Source organism: Phalacrocorax aristotelis, chromosome 13, assembly GCF_949628215.1.
Source record: "Phalacrocorax aristotelis chromosome 13, bGulAri2.1, whole genome shotgun sequence".
Taxonomy (NCBI): Eukaryota; Metazoa; Chordata; class Aves; order Suliformes; family Phalacrocoracidae; genus Phalacrocorax; species Phalacrocorax aristotelis.
The window spans coordinates 3,994,398-4,011,058 of record NC_134288.1 but is presented as its reverse complement, the minus strand read 5'-3'; the positions used below and the strand labels follow the sequence as shown (position 1 = coordinate 4,011,058).

The 16,661-nt window shown below is 48.2% G+C and overlaps 1 protein-coding gene across 2 annotated transcripts in view; it reads left to right on the top strand.

Annotated features, from left to right (window-relative positions):
* TOX2 (TOX high mobility group box family member 2) overlaps window positions 1–16,661 on the top strand; it is a 153,085-nt gene that overhangs the window by 4,430 nt on the left and 131,994 nt on the right. The gene's annotated exons all lie outside the window — the stretch shown is intronic.

Sequence of the window (16,661 nt, the reverse complement as noted above, 5' to 3'; positions counted from 1 at the left end):
GTGTTATGGGGGCAAGGCAACGCGTTTCTGCACCACGTAAGGGGATTGTTGGTCTGTGGTGGGATGTTTTCACATTCCCACAGTTGCTTCATGAAAACTTGGGTATTTTTCCCACTGAAACTCTAGGAAGTCCCTTTGCATTTGTGTTTCACAATAAGTAAACCATGGGGGGGGGGGGGAAGCATGCAGTTTAGTAACACAGGGGCTCGTTCTGCTCTTAGCAGAGCTTTAGCAACATGATTTAATGTGCTGTCTGATATACCAGCACGAAAGGATTTTCCCAGCTCTTAAAATCTGAGTCCACAAAGTACAGGAGGGAGTTTTTCATTCTTAGCCCAGGCAAAATTGCTTTTGCAAGGGAGGCGTACAGCAGGAATCCTGCCTGAGCACGGTACCGCGTGCTCTTTCACGCAGTGTATGCAGTGATGCTGTGCTGTGATGCACGAGGCATAATCCTGCTCCCTCCTCCCTAGGGGAAACTCTGGGGAGTGCATTAACATCTTTCTATTCTTCCTGCAGAAAGAAATTTAAGTATAAATTCTTCTTAGTTGCTTCTGGGGTATCGATGATCAGACTTGGTTAGCACGATGCTTGATTTCCACTTAGGGCAGTGATTGATGGGGAGGAGGAGGGCCCAGCCTGGGAATACCTAATCCTTGCAGAGCAAGCACACTGCTGTGACGCTGGGAGTGCCCGTGGTCCTAGGGAACCTCTGGCAGCTAATGGGAGATACGTGCTGGGGAGCTCTGTTAAGCCTGTAGCATTGCTGTAGGATTCAACAGCACTATCAAAACTTGTCCCAAATTTTTCTAATAGGGCTCTGTGGTTTTGCATCTCCAAACACACCCTGCGTCTTGCCTTTTACGCTGCTAAATGGACAAAAACTATTTTGCCAATACGCCATCATAAATTATGGATAATTAAAAATCTACTAGTCATGAGATGAGTATTAATCTGCAACAAACGCTCTCTTCTTCTTTTAAGAGCCCTTCAGAAATGGGATCTGAGCTGCTGGTATGAGCCCGGGTCGATGTAGCGAATACATTTCTGTGGAACATTCTGTTTTGTTTTGACTTTTACCATAAATTGTACATTGCAGTGATAAACACGGTCCCTTTTTCATCGTTCCAGAACTGCTTTGCCATTCTGGAAGATAAAATATATTCTTCTCCCTTCTACTTTCTAAGCCAACTCTGTTTTGAAGTAGCATAAATCTTTCTTTGGAGATGGAGGATTTTTGGATGGGGAACAAAGTCAGGCAAATTTTTAATTTGGGGCCCTTTTCATTCTCATTTGGCAGGCAGCTCCTGTTGATTTGCAAATGTGGAATTTTTTTTTTGTTGTTAGGCCCTGAATATGGGCAAGGGCTTCCTCTGAACAGTGTTTGAGCTACTCAGTGAGACAACCCTGCGTTCGGCAGAGCGATCTTTGATGGGTTGCACAGCAGAAAGCGTTTGAAGCTCCGTTTTGCCTTGGGCTTTAAGTCAGCAATTGGGAGCTAAATCATGAATGTCCGTCCATTCACAGAAATTGTTGTTCTCTCTGTGTGCACAGAGGGAAGGCTTTAATCTGGTTGTTTTTGGAACAATTGAGATATTTTGAAGACTGGTCTGGCTTGTATATTACAATGTCTTTGTTAGGGCCCCTTCTGCATAACCTTGTCAAGGGCCTGACCCCTGAAAGCCGCGGTAGCAAAGGAGGCTTCAAAAGAACAAAACTCAGGATGAAAATTTTGCAAATTTCTCTGATTTATTTACAGTGGTTCAAATCACTTATAAACATTGTCCCCTAAATCAGTGGTCTAAAGCCTATTGCGTGTTACACTGCCATAACAGGGTAAATACACGACCAGCTCTGGTCTCGCTCTGTACCTCTGAGCTTGCAACAGGCACCGGGATCAGTTTGTGCATCCACAATGGAGAAACCATTCTGCTGATAAATTGTATTTTGCTTGTAGCAGACCGGAGTGCCCTATAGCTCCCAGAGCACGTGCCCGCTGCTCGTGCCGGGGCAGCGGGGAGAGCACCTGTAACCCTTGCAGAGCTCTTTCAGGGCCCTTCTTTTGCTGGTTGTCAGAATGGGCGCTGCCGGCTTTTTTTCCTGGTGGTTGTTGTCATCGTCATGGTATTTCTGCAGCATTTGAAGAAAAATCTCCATTTTCATTCTGCCTTCACCTTGCATCTCTCTGCTGCTGGGCGCAAGGAGCGGGAGGTGAGGACCACTGTGCTGCTGCATGCAGGCCGGCCCAGCAGGAGCGCGCTGTGGTGGGGGAGCGTTATCCCCCCTAGGTGCACAGTTTTTCCCTATTACCTTTGTGCTCATCCATTTCTTTACAAAAGGAGCTCTAAATGCTTTTACCATAAGTTGGCTTATATCTTTCAGTATAAATGAAGCATATAATTGTGTTTTCCTAACAGCTTTACATTAAAAATAAGTTATTGTGCTGCTAATGTGTTTTCCTTGACGATTTTCCATCCAGCAAGTGCAAGGCTTCTGCCTGAAGCTCTTGCGCACCACCTTCTCCGCCTCTTCTTTATATCTTGTTCTGCATTTCTAAAGTTGGGGTAAAGTGTTCTCGTGATTCCAGCTTTGATACCATTAACTCCTAATTGGAGGTTTGAGCCCTGATGTTCCACCTTCGTGATTTCACACGCACATTTTCATGTAATTAAAGCTTATTCTTGGGGATGCACAGTTCAGCTGCACGGGGGGAGAAACCTTGCAACAAAACTTACTGAAACAAGCACTAATCAAACCTTTTTTTTTTTTTTTTTTTGAAAAAAAAAGTGATTGAAAACAGTGTTAAATTGCCTGGTCTTGCACTTATGTGACCAGATTTAAATATTTCAATCATCTGCATCCCCCCCTCTTTCTGTTGTTTTCCTCTGCTGGTTTTGTTCTGATGGATGCCGTTTTTTCTTTGAAAAATGGCATTCGCTGCTGCGTCACCTGCAGGCAAAGTCTTTGCATTATGCCACAGAATCTCCCTCCTCCGCCGTGATCTTTTGCATAGATTGGTTGACCTCTGCAGATACAGTTAAATCTCTTCCCGACGACCGTGCAGTTTCTCTCTGGCGAATGTAACCGTTAGGTAAGTGCTCAGTTAGGGCCCTGGACCAGTAGTTGTTGTTATGAAAGATCATTTGAGCATTGGTTTAGGCTGGTCGCCATGTGCGGCTTCTGAGGAGCCTTATCTGCAGAAATTGGGTGACTCTTGGTCTGAGGCAGTTTCTTGACCTCTAGCTGTAGCCTGGACACAGGAGGCTGGGTTGTGTCAATGTTTAAAATATAGATATTTTCTTTCTTTTTCTGTTGGTTTAAGGACCCAGCTTCTTGCTTTCATGGTGCATTTATTTTTTTTTCTGTGTTTCTAAGGATCTCATTAGCCAGCAGGAGCTAGAAGAGGGGGGAAGCAGTATGGGGCCCTGTTCCCAAGCAGGGTGGATGGTAAAACTTGCTGTGGCTCCACCCTGAGCCTCTCCAACCCACTCCTGATGCGCCCCTTCGCTTCCAGGCGGCTGAAGCCACCAGCCCTGTGGAGAAGGGCTGGGGCAGCCCCTGCTCCAAGACGGGCAGCCCCGGCACCGTGGTGCTCGGGGAAGACGGAGGAGCAAGCCCTGGGCACGCTGGCACGTGCCCCCCTCGCCTCTGGTGATGCGCCACCATCCTCTCTGTCACCCAGGTTGTATTTCCCCCCCGGACTGGGCTGCCCGTTCCCCGTGGATCCTGTTCCACCTCAGCGGCAGCAAGGAGCGCTTTTTTTTTTTATATCGGATTAGCTGGATCACATTAGCAGGTTTTTCTTCCCACAAAACCTGCCGATGACTCAGAGTTTCCATTCGCGTCTGGACTTGTCAGGGAGGCTCCGTCCCCTTGCTCCCCGGCTGTCTGTCTGCACGCCGCACTCCTCCTCTCCTCTCGGCTTTAGAGAAAACCATCATCGTCTTCCTCTTCGTCCCCTTCTCCTCGCAGAGTGGAGCCTGCACTCGCCTGTGGCCGGGGTTGGGAGGAGTAAGGGCTGGTCTAGGCCTCCGTCTCCAGAAGCAGCAGGTCGTTTCGGGGTACCCCGGGCATTTGGGGGGTTATTTTTATGAAAGATTTGAGCCACCCTGAGCACTGAGCATCTGTTGCAGGAGACCCAGGTACCTGGAGAGGTGCAAGCAGAGCCCAGGGCACCCCGAAAGGCTTCTCTTTTTCCAGAGATGTAAACCTCCATGTTTATACCTATGAGAGTTTCACCCGTCCAGCCTGATTTACCCAGCCATTTATGCCCTGAGCATCTCCTCCCTCTCCCTGGGAAGGTGGTAGAGCTGTACGGCTCATTAGAAGTTGTTAAGCCATTTGAAAACCCTGAAATACAAGAATTTTAATGTGAGGGATGACCCTGCATAGCGGAGGAGATGGGGCAGGTGGTGGTTACGGACAGCTTGGTGGCACGTGGTGCTGGTCTCGCAGCCGCTTGCTCCCCGTGTGGGGAGCTGGCGGACCTCAGTCCCGTCACTAGCAGTGTGCAGGCTGAGCTCCTTTCTCCCCCAAAAGCAGCTCTCTGGGTCAGTGATGAGCTGTTTCATTCCACCTCTGCCCTCGCCTTTGCTTAACGCCACGGGGAGGATGCTGCCAGGGCCCCAGGGACCTTCGAGGCTCTGCAGTCGGCGGGAGGGCGACGTGAGGAGCCGAAGGTTGGATTCTCCGAGTCCAGTGCTGCTGCACCCACGGAGGCGTTCGTGGGCTTCAGGTCTCCCTGGCAGGCGCTGCCGCTAGCTCTGAATTAAAAAACTTTTTGTTTCACCGCTTACAGTTACTGAACCCTAAAATAAATGTAAATTTTTTTTTCTCTTTCAAAAAAATACCAGTTTAGACCCGTTCCATGTTTCTCATTTTTCATGGGTGCTTCTTTGAGCAGTGGGTTTTTATGCGGTGAGCCACCTCAGCGCAGCATGCCTGGTGTGTGGAAGAATGATGTATTTTTAGGGAATTGAATTTCTAGTCCCCAGTGTCAGAAGAGGGCCGGTATGCCCTGGAGTCCTTAGCGAAAAGGAAAGAAACTTTGACAGCGTGGAAATTAAATTTACAAAAACTTCAGAGGAAGCTTTGTATGGAAACCCTTAACTGAATTATCTTGATTTGTCCCAGCTTATGTAGTGGGTGCAAAAAAGCATTTGGATGCCATCTGAAGAAGAAAAAGCAGAAATACGGGAGGGGGAAAATGTAAACCAGAGAAACTGGGGCTTGTTAGAGCACTGGGGAATATGTGTTCCTCCTGATAGGATCCTGCTCTGTGTGTCCGTGTTAAACCCAGGGAGGCAACATTTCCCCTGATGTGTTATCTTGTCTCTAAATGGCATTCGAAGGAGAAGAAGAATGTGCTGTTAAAAATACCAAACTTTTGGGAATGGCTGGCAGACTTTACCACTGATAAGCATTGTTGATTGAAGATCAAACAGCCCTTGAAAGCAGAAGAAAAACCTTCCAGCAAGTGCCATGGATCTAACCCTGCAGCCAGACAGTGAGGTCACGCAGGCTTCAATCTGTGTATATTTAGGAACCTGCACTGGAATTACAGTCTGGCCTCCTCTACCCCAGATGGATGTTGGCGACATGGTGGTTTTAAACCTGATAAATCTGTTAGAGCTGAGAACAACATTTATTAGATGCCAAGAAAACCAGAGTCATGTTTTCATTATTAGGTGGTAGTTTTATATATATATATATTTTTTTTTGTTTGTTTGTTTGTTTCCGCCTTAAGATAAAGAGTCTGCCAACGAGGAAAGATTGCAGGTCATTGTGAACTGAAGACTAGTGGCATGTGTTTTTTAATTAATTGACAACCTGCATTTCTGTGTCAAGGTGGCAAATTAATTGTGGGTGGCCGTCTGTTTGCAAACCAGATAGTTCTGTCGTGGCTGTGCCAAACTGTACATGTGGAGTATTTAACTGTTTGATTTAAATCAGATCAGAGTGTAGGTTTTATGAAAACTATATTAAATCAGTTTTTCCACTTCAGAGTTGGGCTTTGAAAAGGGGAAAAATATTAATGCAATGGTCTTTTTGGCTTCATAAACTTGCAGCCCTTGAAGTAAGGTGGTTGGCATGTAGTGACCTTCTTTCGGGGGAGGCCAAACCCTGGGGGGAATAACAATATGTTGTCACCTGTGGAAGTAGGGTACCAAACTTGTGTGAGAGCAAGACTGAAACAAATACATGTTTAAAATCATAAAATAGCTTAGGCTGGAAGGGACCTCTGGAAGTGTATTGAAAATAATTCCAATAGCACCTTCTGGGATTGAGATGGCAGGAGAGAAAAATATCAATATACAGCTCGTATCAACTGTGAGCCATGGATCTTCTGCTCTGATACAGTGAGAGTCTCAATGGTGATGGCTGCAATCAAATGCTAAATAGGAAGTTTGTAATAAAAAGGGCTTTAGTTAGAATTAATAAAATGTGAAATGCCTCATTCATTGGAAAACATGAGATATTGACTGAGATTTAGAAACACATCCTGCAGGAGCAGGGATCCAGATTGCAGGCTCCAGAGCTGGCTCCGGCATCCCTTCCCTGCATGTGTTACCGTTCCTATTTGAGTGCAGGGTTTCATTTATTTTGTTGGCTGGAAAGGTCACAGTGTGCAAGCTTGAGATGAAATTAGTGAAGAGCTGGAAGCAAGGGCAGCCTCATCCAAATTATCATCACCTTCTCCCACCCTTGCATGCCATGCGTGGCAGTGCCGTGCCACCCAGCGCAGACCACTTCCCCGCTCCGAGGCCCTGGGCTCTGCTGGAGTCGCACTAAGGCTCTTTGTAATATTCCTGCTATGTCCAGCTGGACCGAAAGCCTGTTTTCATCCTGATGTTGATAGGCTCTGAGGACTGACTTCCTGAATGTGAGGTGCTGCACGCTAGACCTATGTGATAACTGTTGGGTCCTCTATAAGCTCCCAGAGCACTGAATTTCAGGGAATATGGGCAGGATCTAAATGCAAATATGCGATAGTCATTATCAAAATAGGATGCTCATATAACAGGCAAATCCAAGGTTATTATGGAAACTTATTTCTGATTTGGACCAAGTCTGATTCCTGTTAAGTCTTTCTATCCAGAGCCGTCCCCCACAAGCTGCATGTGAAGCCATAGATGCACTTTCCGTCTGCAGGAAGGCACCGCGCTAAGTTAATTGGGAAATATGGATTTCAACATCCTCTCGTCTTGTGGAATTGTCTTATGATGTTCCGAAGCTCAAATGGAGTTTCTCATTTGCTCCCAGAGTTAGAAATCTTGGGTAGCTCAGAGGGAGGAAGGGCGTGCTGCTGGATCTGGGGCTTTAGCTCGTGTCACTGTCATCGTGCTGCGAGCGTGGGGACGGTGCCGGTTCGGAAGGGATCCTCTGCTTGGCGAAAAACGGTCTCAGGAGCAGGCTGCCTCCTTGTTTAGCACAGTTACAGCAGGAAGGCTGCGGGACCCAGAGGTTTCTGAAGAGCTACTATGGCTCTTCCTGTCGCTAGGTCCCCAGGCCAGAGCGCTGAGGGGCCAGACGCCCTCAGACGCTGCGAAATAGGGCTGATGGTTGCCGTCCTGCTCTCTGAACGTGGGCGTGCGCATCGCAGCTGCTCCCAGCGGCAGCGTGGCACATACAGCAGGACAAGGGCGAGCTGGGCCACCTGAAACTGGTGGCCTCATCCCTTTGGCCAGAGCTGGAGACACTGGAGAGGCCAAGGGGGAGATCCAGCCTTCTTTGGGGGTTCTGCCACATTTGTTTGGGGATAAACACAACCTCCAATGCTGCTAACCCAGCAATATCCAGGCTGAATTGGCTTAAAAATTACAGCGTTGAAGTTTGTGTGATTGAACGTTTCCGAGCACGATGCCTGTCGCTGTCGGTGCTTTGCCCAATGCAGCGACGGAGCCAGGCTCCGCAGGGCTGGTGAGCCAAGGTGATCAGTGCCTTGGGTCTTTGCCCGGGTGTTGCTGAGCTCTGCAATTAGCATCCCCGGGACCGGAGGCGGCTCGGCAGGAGCTGCTCAGACCTCACAGCTTGGAGCCCTGAGCCAGACGCTTTCCCTTCGCTGTGTTTAAGTGGCGCAGGCTTGACTGGAGTGCCTTAATAAAGCAGAAAGCTTAGTCCAACGCGGGTGGGAAGGTGAAAAAAGAAAGCTTAATTCCCTGCTTATCTCAGCTGTGATTCGGGTTTCACTTCCCTTTGTGGAGGTTTCTCCTTTTCCTCCGTGTTGTCCAAGTGTTGCTTCTGTTGCATTTGTTATTTATTTTCTTTTTAGCCTGGGGGCTGCTGCGGGAGGTGTCTCTTTGCTCTGCCGGCTGTTCCTGATGCTTCGTTTTCCTTGCTAATACCAATTGTTTCTGCCAAAATTGTTTGGTGGTGTTATGTAAACCTAGAATCACACGCTAACGCTCTAATCCGGGTGCTCCTGAACGAGCTGGATCGGATTCGCCCCCGTGCTGACTCCGCTGCCGCCAGGCGCGTTGTGCCGGGGGTCCCCTTGGCTCAGCAGCCACCGGGGGTGGGGTGCCACTGGTCACGGCATCCACAGCCATCTGAGCCAATATCGCCGTTGTTGCTGGTAGTTTTAGTGGGAGGCATGAAAACAGCCTGTAAGTCACTCAGGGCTGGGATTTAAGCTGTTTGCAGAGCGCGGTACCTGCAGAGCAAAGCTTGTTTTTTGGCACCGGGGGGTGTGTTTCTGCTGGTGGGTTTGCAGCAGCGTAGGTGGATGCTATGCGTGTGGTTCCGTGCTAGCACCAAGAAGCGGCTTGCTGCATCCCTGCCCCATCACTGCCCATATCCAGGGCAAAGCTTGCAGTCCCCGTGCTCACCGCTGGCCAGCTGATGGGATTTGAGCTCCTGGAGCATCTTCATGGAGATACTGTGTTCCTGCAGAAGCTGCTGGATGGGTACCTCTTCTTCTGTGCCAAATAGCGTGGGCCCTCCTCTGAAGTGTGCGTGCTGTCTCAGTGGCAAATTGTTGTTTACCTGGAAAGGGATATTAGCAAAGATCTTAATGAATTTCCAAGTGCTGCTTCATGTGATTTGGCAGCCAGAATTACTTTAAAAAAAAAAAGAGAGGGGTCCACCATTGCTGTGTTCCCAACTCCACTTCACTGTTTTTGGGAGATTAGAAAGAGATTAAACCCTGCTGAGTTGGCAGGTGATGCTGATGAATGTTTGGAGGGGATTAGGGTAAATCCATTCCTCCTTCAGATTTAGCTCAAGGTTTGAAGTCATTGATAAAATTTGCCCAGGTTGCACCTCTGAAACCTCCTCTGAGCTGGTGAATCTGCAGAGGTGTAAATGAAGGCAGAACTTGTTTCTGGAGCAGAAGGGCTAGTGAATTAACCTTTATAAGGTTGATGAATCCTTAAGATAGATGTATATCTATTCCTGTCACAGCGTCCAATTAATCTGCATTGCCACAGAATTAAAAGGTGCCCGGGCTGGCTCGTTAGCTGGGGGAAACTGGCCTGATGCTCCTGCTGCACTGCAGCATGGCTGTGAGATGCTCTGCAACAGCCAATCTCTGTGCACAGGACGCCGTGTTCACGTGTCACTTGACTTTCAGCTAAAAAATGCCATCTCTCAAACTAGGAATGGAGTGGAATGGGTGCAGCTATGCTTTGCAGTACAGATCCAGCCAAAGCTGTGTTGGTGTCCTGGCCACCGTTTTTCTTCTGTGGTGGCATTGCAGTGGGACTGGAGGTTAAAGGAGATGTACTTGTCAGCCTCCAGCAGCTGTTGGACCTTCTGGTGTACCTGCATGCAGTCTAGGGCACAAGCATGGGGATGGTGGGACTCTCGAGCATGCTCCTGTAAGGTGCCCCAGCATCAGAAAGGTTGTCTTCAGAGGAGCACTGAGACCTGCAGTGTTGCTGTTTGGGCCGAGGACCAGCGCTGTGGCTTGCACCAGCAGCCCATAGCGCCCTGTGCTGGGCATCCTGCTGGGGCTGCGGGAGAGGGCACGGCTCTGCAGCGGTGCCAAGGATATATTCAGCACAAGGCTCAGCAGCAGCACTGAGCAACTGTCCTGGTGGTGGGAGAAATGATAATAGTCTTTGCTGCTACTTCTCTGTGTTGCGCATAGTCGAATGAAGTTCTTGAGGACCAAAAAGACCTGCTGGGAGCACGGGGGTGCCGCGGTGGAGCATCCACCCTGGAAGAGCTTTGTAAGCTAGGGCAGTGCTGCGGATATGCACTGCCCATGGCATCCAGAGGAGACGACAAGGCAGAGAAAGGAAGAAGCTTTGTGCAAAATGACTTCGGCGTTTTTGGCTTTTGGAGAAGAAGAGCTTATGACTGCAGCCCTGTTTGGATCCCTTACGCTGGCACTGCTCATGCAAGAGGGCTGCAGAGCGGCTTGGCTGTCTCAGGATTTCATACCACCTGTAAACCGGTGCCCACCTCGGCTCTGAGTTTCCCTGCAGAGAAATAGGCACCGGAGCAGTAACAGCGGCAGCTTTGGGATGCTTCAGAGAAGGTTAGCCTGCAAGCAGCAGGTATCTTCGTGCTGCTTAGCAAAGCTGACATTTAAAAATCACCTGGATGCATGTAAAGTTGCGTATATACCTTTTTGACTAAAGAGATCAAACGTGCTCATGCAAAGCCCATCTTGGAAGCCTGAGGAACCTTGGAGCGTGGTGGACCCTACATACTAATTCACAGTAATCGCTCAATAAATCTGTGGTAACTCTGGAGGTGCAAGAGACAGCTGGTGTGTGTCTGATGGGTCTGCTCGCTTCAAAGCCGGTCAGGCTGCAGCTGCGAAGGGAATGCAGGGAAGTTGGCTGCTGCTGCAGAGCTCTCTGCTCTCTGTAATTTGATGACTTGTATATCTCATGAAAGAGAGTGCTGTTAATGCTAGCGTAGGCCAGGTGCACTTGTCCTGAGTGTGATCTGAAGTTCCAGGCTCTGTAAAATAGGACTGAAGTCAAAGCTGGTCTGAACAAGTAGTATCGAGGCATGGAGGGTACAGGGATCAGGCTCGCTCCCTGTGGGGCGAATCTGCTTCCTCTGAGCGGCTTTGGATTTATACGGCTCTAGCAGCAAGCACAGACCCCTCCCGATCATTATAGGTGCTGGTGGGATGCACGGGAAGAATGAAGCCACAGACAACTAGGAATACTTTCAAGAACTTGGAAGTATTGGGACTTAGGAATAATTTAGAAATAACGGGTTTTTTTCAGTGGGTCGTTGGAATTTACACTTTTGTAAAAAGCAGGGGGGGAAGAGAGCTTGAAGTTAAATATATTACTAAACAGAGCTTTCTTAGCTGTCATTAAGCAAGAGGATTTTGCGGGAAGTGTTTTCCAGTTTCTTATCATGTTGCTGCACAAGCTGGTGTTTGCCAATGAGTGTCTCCTTCAAGAAGAGCAAAAAATAAAGTTAAATCCACCATATGGCAGAGGAGGATATTCGGTATCATTTTTTTCTGATGGTGGTAGTTTGTTTAAAATAAAGTTACCTTTGTATTTTCTTAGTTTAAACAAGAAAATAATGGCTGTTGTAATGTCTGTATTGTTTTAAAGCACTTTGGGGTTACATTATTTGAGTGCAAAATGAATTCCTCCTCCGGAGCAAATAAACCCGGTTGGGCTGGGTGCTGGGAGCTGACAGCCTGAGGTGGGGATGTGCAGCGCAGACGGGCTCCGGGGGCCAGTTCTGGATGTCCTTCTTGTTCCTTCTCTTCCCTCCTCCCTTCACGCACCTCAGTGAAGCGGCATCTCGCCCCAGTGAACTGGTTAAAGCACTTACGTCTCTAACTGGAAGGCACTGAGCAGCATGGAAGGGGGGCAACGGCACTAACCAGAGGTGGAAGGAGCCAAGAAAATTTTAAATGTTTTAAACATAGCCTCCCCATATGTCAGCACTTGAGTAAATAGACTTTGGTGAAATACATATCTCTATTTTTTTTTTTTTCCCCCCTCATCTGATCACCAACTTACACTTGCAGTTGGGGGGTTTTCTTGTTTTTCTTTTTTTCTAACTATACCTAAGTCTGACAGCACGTTACGGATGCAGTAGGAGAGCGCTTGCTGCTGATGCAGTGCGTGTCAGTAATTGCATACGCAGCTCGTGGGCGTGCGAGGTGGCTTGCACAAACAGCCGCCCGGCTGCACGCGCAGCCCGAGCGCAGCCAAGTCCCAGCCAGTTCACCAGAGCTGCAGATGCGTACATGGAAAGTGAGCTGAGACCTCTGAAAACTTGGCACAGGCCGGTTTTCAAACGGTATCCAATGATGTAATACCGCAAATATTAGGAGCACAACATCTGGTAGCTCTGCTGTCTACATGCCCATTGCAAACCATTTTTCAGACCCGTGTAAATGTTCAGTTTAGTCACAGAACAGTGTGGTAAGAGACTCGTGCAGTCAAGGCCACCTGCTTGCCTCTTTTCCTTTCACATAAAATAATGAGGACATTTTTTGTTTGGTTTTGTTTCCGATGCAGTAAGTGACACTTTAAAAGCAGCATTAGAAGGAGAAGTCAACATCTCTTTGTGCAAAGGTGTCAACGTTTTTATTTTAAGCTTAATGTTGCATTTAGTTCATTATCTCTGAATTGTAAAACACAGGTGGGGATGAGTTGGATATCCCGCTGGAGGGATTAGTTCCCGGCTGTGGATGGGAGGTGTTTTCTGTGTGTGATGTACTGCTCGTGCGGGTCTGGGCTCCGGAGCTCCTGTTCTGCAGCCTCCCCTGGGACGCGGGTTTCCAGCGTTGGATGTGGCAGTGCCCCCTCTCTCTCCAAAAGTGAAACAGAGCTCATAGCTGGTGCAAAGCCATGAAACTATGGGTGCTACAAGTGCTGTGCGAGCTCCAGCCCTTGCGTATGTGGCAAGGGTGTGCCCGTAGGATGCAAACCTCCCTGACCGCTTTGCAGGCAAGTGCATAGCGGTAGCAGTGGAGAGTCCCAGCTCTGTGTGAGCAAAGGGGACAGGCGAGCTCTGCTGGCTTCCTTTTGTGGCTAATGTGGGTTCAAGGCTTTGTTTAAACTTAGGAGATCACAGAAATTGGGGCTGGGTGTTATTGCAACTCTGTGTGGTCCAGCAGAGTTTTGAGGCCCCAGCTGAAATGGGTTCTACAGGGCACTAAGCAAACACCTGGTAAAGGATGGTCCCTAAGAAAAATAGCAAAGATGGACAAAGGGTGTGTGTATGTGTGTATATAAGGGAGAGAGAAATGCTATTGTTACCGAAGAATTTCTTTCCAGGATTACTTCAGAAGAAACTCAGTGCTGCAAGTTCTGCATTACCAGTGTGCCTGGTACGTGGTACCCGAGACCAGAGCACGGTCCTGCGCTGTGTGCTGTGCTGAGAGGCCGGCGTCCAGCATGAGGCTGGTCCTCCCGGCCTGCTGCTGGGGGTGTCGTCGTTCTTGCAAGTCATACGCTTGGTGAGATTGCTGCTGGGCTGTGGCATCTGGCTTTGATGGGGCGTTTGCACTGGGGGAAATCATTAGATGATCATAAGAAACTACAGGTGTGATGCAAGTGAGAAAGTGTGGTTTAAGCTCGTCTTTAGCTCCAGAAGACCTCTGGAGCCACAGATGCCATCAGCATCCTACAGCTGTATAATGCAGAGTCTGATGCCGTCCCCAGTGGTTTGCATCAGGCTGCTGCGTGTCAGCAGCGCTGACTTCAGAAGAGGCTCTAAAACAAATAGGACTGGTGAGGCATCCCTGGTGGGTTGCCAAAATGGGACTTCAGACATCAGAGTCACTTCCACCGCTGAATTCCCTGGGCACTATGGCAAATTAGTTTGCGATAGAGTCTCCTGAAGCGTGAGGCACGTGGTTTATGGTTTTACCAAAATCATCAAAGCTGAAAAATTGATCAATCCTATTCCTTTCTCCCAGTGACCACACGCTTGGTGAAATTTTCACATTCTTCCTTCCTTTTTCTCTGTGTGAAATGTCCCACCTTCTTGTACGAAAGGCCGCAGAGAGCACGTGGCTACCTGCAGTGCGGGATCCCCGGGCGCTGCTCTGGGCCATGCCGGAGCGTGGCTGCAGCTCTCCGCCCTTGCGTGATGCTCCCTGTTTGGCATGTCATCTTGTTTCTTTTCCTTTTGGAAAACCGGGGGAAAAAACCAGTAAGGGAGGAGCTCGTCGCTTCCATGCTCACCACCTTGCTACAATGATGAGAGGGTTCATAGGAAAGGTGACCACTGAACTGGTAGCCACTGTCTACATGGGTTTCGCTGCATTCCTAATGCAGGAACTTCAGAGCTGGAGCGAGATTCATGTTGTTGGTGAATATCATGACTTGCATGTCTGTCCTGTGTATGTAAAAGCTGTGGTTTATGGGGGAGCAGTAGCACTGATAGAGGTAATTTCCCCAATGCAGTGATCGGGCAAGCGCCTTCTGAGTTGTGGCATCAGAAGTGGGTCCCCTGCTCCCCAGCAGGGGCCAGCACAGAGGTGTTGGCTTGGGTTGGGGTCTCTGCATCTGCCTGGGGATGGGGGAGCTGTGGAGGAATGAGTTAAAATGAATGCAGACTGTCCAAAAAGCATACGTAGGAAGGTGTTGAGGAAGACCGACTTCTCTCTTACCTTGTGCTGTTTTCATTCAAAAGATTGCAAAAATCACCAGCTCTGGACCACTGCAGAAACCCCACTCCTCTGCCCCATCCACGCCTGATGGGGAGGTCCTCCCTGGCACAGAGGTGGTACCCAGCCTCCATCCCCGGGGCTGTGCTTTGCCAATCCCTCGATGGCATGAAGCTTCCTCTGATACTCAGGGACTTCAGTTCACATTGTCATTTTCATTCATCTTGTGCATCAATGGCATGTGTGAATGGGAAAAGGGAGCAGTTCCAGTTTGCCCACATTTGTTGAATTTGATATGAGAAGACTTCATTCAAAAAAAAAAAAGAAAATCTTAAAACATGAAGCCCAAGAGATGGGTGAATTTAAGTGCTATTAAGAGATTCTGGTTAATGCCCAGCCGTGTATATTGATTCAGCTAAGCAGCACCAGCAGTTCAGCAACATTCTCTCGTTTCTCTTGCAAGTGCCCCTGGTTCCCGGGCTGCGGAGCGCTGGCTCTCGGTAGCGAGCAGTATCTGGTTTCACCTGTCTCCTCTACCCTTTTCTCTTTGCTTGTCCCACCTTTGCTCCGTGAGCTCTGCCAGCTGCATCTGTGGGGTCAGGGGGGAAGTTTGTGCCGAGAGGTCTGGGCTTTGGTCAAGAAGCGACTTGCTGTTGGGCACGGCCAGATCCCCACAGTCCCAAAGCTCCCCGTGTTGCGGGTAAAACAGCTCCTGGCACTGCTCGTATGGGTGTCGCGAGGCTGCGGCCCGAGGCCAGGGAGAGGGGTCTCACCTGGAGTCTATTTGTTTACAGGCTTTATCTGATCCCTTTGCTGCTCCTGCCACAAAGCCTTGATGACGGTGAGTGCTTCTCTCCACCAAGTCACTTCTGGTGATGAATTAAATCATGACATTATTTTTTTTTCCCCTCCAGTATTCAGTGTTCTGAGCTAAATTAGACTAGAAACCTTTTCAAACTGTTCCTTTAATAAAGTATTTAGTTAATAGATGATGCATGGCTCACAAAGCTTGCAAGAATCTGACACGGAGTATCATAATATTATGATATTTAACAGCAAAACCTGCTGCATTATCAACTTACCTCTATAGCATGGAGGAGGCAACAGCTGAGGCATAAAAACTAATGCTTCAGTATGACAGAGCTAAAATTGAACTTGGCAATTACCGCGTGCATGATTCGCAGTATTGTGAAGTGAAGCTACTATATAAATCAGCTCCAGTAATCATAGGGTTTAAAATTAGTCGGTTACTATTAACTCTGCCAGTGTTAGCATATGTTGAAGAATTATAAAAGTGAAAGGTATGGAATATCTGAAGTACGGGTTTAAAGTAAACCACTTGAACAAGCTCCCAGTGGGAGGATTTTAAGTTCATGCCGAAGTAAGGTTTTGGGTACTCTGACAAAGGTTTGTGGAACACATTTAATTGCACATTGCAGTCTAATCTTTTGAATGCTTAACATCCTTTAGAAAGCACCTTTTCATGTTCCCAAGACTTTCACAGTTCACAGAGGGTAGTGATGATTGAATTTAATTTTTTTCTCCCTTACAGATTTTTTTTTTTCAGAGCAGCTCTATTCAAATAGTTTGCAGAGCTCTTCAATGCCAGGCATAGAAAAAAGGAAACAGCAGGATAATGTTTTAAAATCATTATGGGGAAGTGAAAGGCTGCTCTGAGCGCAGCACAGAAATTAGCAACTGCTATGATTGCTAAATTTTTATTCAATGCAAAATTCATGGAATTTGCGCTGCTATGAAAAATATGGGATTCAAGTTATTGAATAGGATTCTAAATTATGTAGGATGCACAAATATTTTATATGGGGCACAGAGCTGCATGTGTTTCTGTAGGAGAGCAGGAGAAGCTGGAAGCAGCTCTGCTGGGGTCAGATGGTTGCTTTAATGTCCTGTCCTGTCCCCTCGCTCCTCTGATTTGTGTTAACGTTTTCAACTTAATTTTTGAGATAACACTGTTCCGGTCTTCATGACGCATGACTGTGATGAGTGTGCACATAACCTCTGAGTTTATAACCTCTGAAAGCTTTCGAAGAAGGGTGAGGACAGGCAGCTGACTTGCTGCAGGGTTCACACCCCTTGCTCCGGACTTGCC